General features: G+C 44.2%; 1 protein-coding gene and 1 pseudogene across 2 annotated transcripts in view; one reads left to right on the top strand and one right to left on the bottom strand.

The window, feature by feature from the left end:
* The window catches only part of PIBF1 (progesterone immunomodulatory binding factor 1), a 221843-nt gene that overhangs the window by 87721 nt on the left and 129412 nt on the right, over positions 1 to 4710 (top strand). The window lies entirely within an intron of this gene.
* The window catches only part of LOC102772437, a 24773-nt pseudogene that overhangs the window by 18937 nt on the left and 1126 nt on the right, over positions 1 to 4710 (bottom strand).

Here is a 4710-nt window from a genome sequence, read left to right as displayed (position 1 = left end):
TGCTGGCTGAAGTCCGGTGGTATTTGTTACAGCTTTCTGAAACTGCCAGCTCAGAGGCCTGCAGGCGCAGACGGGGAACGTTGGTTTCCTCCATCACTGAAGCAAGCAAGCCTCATGTTAGTTTCAAGCTGCCTGGCTGCCGGCCGCCATCTTGGCTGACAGTTAATTTGCATATCTCGCTGATTAGCCAAGAAAAGGGTAGCGGTCCTATGCCAATTACCATGTTTCTCTTTTATTAGTGTAGATGAGAACCAATATTATGAATTCTGTGTACATTGAAAGGCAAAAGTGAAACCCGTCTCTCCACCTTGTTTCAGGGGAGAGGGTGGAGAAAAATATGTATGTTGTGCTCATATTTCTTTTTGGTAGAATGTAGACTAATAAAATGCTAAAATATCTGTAAAATTTTTCCTATGGTAGGCTAGAAATTATTCAGCTCAATATTCATTGAACCTTTGTGCATGACTCTGTAGAAGAATTTTTAAAATGTAAAACTATTTCTGTTTCCAAAGAACAAAAAGGATAAATATGTATGCATATTTATATTTTAAAGCAAATTGTTACATAGATTCTGTAGTGGTTTATAAATGTCCATGTTTCTTTTATAGAATTTACAGGAGGTAGTATATGAAACATGCATTTATTTGAAGTGTGTATTTGGATGTGCAGCTATGAGAGAAGGGCATTACAAATATTTCATAAGCCTTTCTAAATATAGAAGGGAAAAAATTTAAGGATTGTCAGGAAAACTAGATAATTCAGTCAGATTTGGAGTGTATAGGTAGTAGGAGATAGTTTCATATTTTGGTAGGCATGGAATCCTATATAATAAAAGCCTAATATGCTAGGTGTTTGGTCATCCAGTCAATCATTCAACCAATCAAAGCATAACATGCTAACGATATGCTAAGGCCACTCAACCACTTACTATGATGTACACTAACCACCAGGGGGCAGATGCTCCGATGGTAGGTTAGCTTGCTGCTGGGGTCCAGCCAATCGGGACTGAGTGAGATAGGCTGGAGAAGCCCTGGAGTCCTCCTACTGTCCCTCCCTGTCTGGCCAACCTCCTGCATCTTGCCCTAGCCCTAATAATGCACCCGTGAGGTCCCTCAGCATGGCCTGCGCCCTCTCTTAATCCGGGACCCCTGGGGGGATGTTGGAGAGCCAGTTTCAGCTTGACAGTGGAATGACTGGTCGCTATGACACATACTGAACACCAGGGAGCAGATGCTCAAAGCAGGAGCTGCCCCCTGGGGTCAGTGAGCTCCCACAGTGGGAGCGCCGCTTAGCCAGAAGCTGGGCTCACAGCTGGTGAGCACAGCGGTGGTGGTGGGAGCCTCTCCTGCCTCCGTGGCGCGCTAAGGATATCCGCCTGCCGGCTTAGACCCACATCCCCCAAGGGCTCCCAGACTGTGAGAGGGCACAAACCAGGCTGAGGGGATCCCCCCCCCAACCATGCATAATTTCATGCACCAGGCCTCTAGTGTCAGAATAGAGCTTATGTTTACCTCAGTGAGCAATGTGGGGTGGCATGATGAAATCACATTTCAGGTAATTAACTTGGCAGTAATATCTAGACTAATAAAAGGGTAATATGCTAATTAGATGGATAGACCGGACGTCTTTCCGACGTGGCCCCTCGCCCACCCACGGTCCCTCGCCCAGGCCGGCCCCACCCCAATCAGGGACATGGCTGGCCTGCAAACTTCCTGCAACCACTCGCCCAAGCCAGCCCTCCCCCCAAGTGGGGACTCCCCACCCCGATCCGGGGCCCCCTTCAGGGCAGGCCAACTGGCCTTCACCTATGCACCAGGCCTCTATCCTATATAATGAAAGGGTAATATACAAATTGACCCTAACAGCAGAACGACTGCTGGACCAGTCACTATGAGGCGCATTGACCACCTCAGCCGGCAGGCTCCAATCACCTGATGGCCTCAAGTGGCGGGGCGGGGCCAGTGAGCAGGCAGGAACAGCCGACCTCTCAGTCCCTTCCCCTGGTCATCAGGCACCGATCACCCTATGGAAAATGGGGAACCGGGGGTGGGGGGGGCGGGGCAGGGCCGGCTGTGGGTTGCTGGGGAAGATGGCCCTGATAGCAGGCCAGGCCTAGGGACTGTACCTGTGCACGAATTTCATGCACCGGGCTTCTAGTATATATATATTCAGGGTAACTCAAGATACCCTGAATAGGCGTACTTGAAGTCTAGGTAAGTGGTAACAGTGGCTGAAAATGGTATAATGGCATAGGGAATAGATGGAGAAATTGGTTTTAGAAATAACAATGGAGCCCTAGCTGGATTTGGCTCAGTGGATAGAGCATCAGCCTGTGGACTGAAGGGTGCCAGGTTCGATTCCAGTCAAGGGCACATACCTTGGTTGTGGGCTTGATCCCCAACCCTGGTCAGGGCATGTGCAGGAAGTAACCAATTGATGTGTTTCTCTCACATCACTGTTTATCTCCCTCTAAAACTCAAAGGAAAAATATCCTCAGGTGAGGTTGAACAAAAAATAAAATAAAAAGCAAACATTTTGACCAGTATATCCACTGTTAAGATTTTTATCCTGAGGGGACATGAAATTTGAATATGTACTTATAAAACGAAATAAGAAAATCCTGAGAATAATTTATATACACAACTGGAATCTGGCTTAATAAGCTTTCTAGAAAGTTGACTAGCCTGCAATCATGAAAATCATGTTTTAAAAGATTATTTAATGTCATGAATAGTTGATCTTTTAGGTTGTAAAAATGTGTTTACAATGTGATGATATTTTCATTGGAAAAAAAAATATCTCCATGGTATTTGAATATATAAAATCATGCATGATGAAAAGGTTGAACGTGCATATGATAAATGTAAGCAGTGGGTGGAAGGAATTTATGTTTAAGAGTACTGTTTCTAGAAGTACATTACCTTGGTTATGATATTGTTACTATTGAGGAAAGTTATATAACTTCTGTCTCAGTTTCCTCATCTATAAAATAAAGACAATAGTAACTTACAGAATTGTGAGGTTTAAGTGTTTGACATAGTGTTTGTCACAAAGTAAGTGTTAAATTTAGCTACTGTGTTTATTACAAGTTTCAGTAACTGACTAGATTTGAAAGTATCTTGGAAAGTTATCAGTGATTGTTACAAAATATTATTATTTGATGTAGGATTTGTACTTGAATTTCTAAAGTACCAGTCACATCACTTTGTAAGATAAATAAATGTCTAATCACTATGTTGTATACCTGAAACTAATATAATATTGTATGTTAACTATAATTGGAAAATAAATTAATTTTAAATAAATAAAGTACCAATCATGTGTAAAATATCCTACAAATAAAGAGCTGATATGCTAATTAGAACGGAAGGCGGTGAACGACGGAGGCAGCTAGGGCTGCGAGGGCCGAGCCCCTTGCACAGATTTCGTGCATCGGGCCTCTAGTAGTAAATAAATGGGAATAAGGATCTCAAACCTAGGAGAAAGGGCAGGCCTAGAGGTAAAAATTTGGGACACATCAACATTGCTGAGACTTATACTAAAATCTCTGAAACCTGCGAAGGGATTTAATAAGTGCTGTGGGTCAGACACTATGCTAAATGTTATGAGGATTTCTTTCCTCTCATTAATTGATTTATCATTTTTTATTTCTTACAAATGCTATTGAATTTTTATTTAAGAATAGTTGGTATACATCAGGTGTACAATGAAACTAAAACTAGTGATTTGAAACTTTCACACCTTACAATTTGATCACCCCACTAACTAGTAATCATCTGTCACCGTGCAAACTTATCACAGTATTATTGACTGAATTCCCCTTCCTCTTTTCACCCGTCTCCCACCCCCTCCCTTCTGAATCTAGAGCAGTGGTTCTCAACCTTCCTAATGCCATGACCCTTTAATACAGTTCCTCATGTTGTGGTGACCCCCAACCATAAAATTATTTTCGTTGCTACTTCATAACTGTAATTTTGCTGCTGTTGTGAATCGTAATGTAAGTATCTGATATGCAGGATGTATTTTCATTGTTACAAATTGAACATAATAAGCATAGTGTGATTAATCACAAAAAATAAGAACTTAATCAATAAAAATATTTTAAAAATAAAAGAAAAAGAAAAGCTACATAGAACATCAGTCAGGATACAGAATATCTGAACAACACTAGCAGCCAACTGACCCTGATATTTACGGAACAACCATCGAATGGGCACAGCCAGCAGCACCGCCCTCCTCCTCCCCTCAGTCCTGTCAACCACCACCAAGATGGCCAGTGTCCCTGGGAGGCAACACCTGCCCCCGCGGCCAGCAGCGCCTGAGAATTGCTGGTCTGAGCTGTAGCTGAGCGAGGGAACTGGCCACCCAGGAATCACTGCTCAATGACCAGGACACGGCTGTGATCCCGGAGGCTCCCTTGGGCAATGGGGAGTGCCAGGGGGACATGCGCTCTGGAGGGCCTACCTGCGTGGCCCTGGAGGGTCTCACGGTGTTGGCGATATTAGACTGCAGTTCTCCATCCAGCTCTTCCTTTTGGCTGTTGGCCTTGTCCTGGGTGAGTTGGGTCCCCAACTCTGCCACCTGCAGAGCCAAAGACCCAGCCCGTGCCACAGTCAGGTCACAGAGTGAACTTGGCTTGAGAGCAAACCCCAAACCTGTCACCCCACGGGACACCTGGCTACCGGCTTTCCCCCCTCTTTCCTGACACCC

Source organism: Myotis davidii, unplaced genomic scaffold, assembly GCF_000327345.1.
Source record: "Myotis davidii unplaced genomic scaffold, ASM32734v1 scaffold10, whole genome shotgun sequence".
NCBI lineage: Eukaryota > Metazoa > Chordata > Mammalia > Chiroptera > Vespertilionidae > Myotis > Myotis davidii.
Note: the sequence above shows the minus strand (reverse complement) of the source record. Positions and strands in the feature narration are given on the sequence as shown.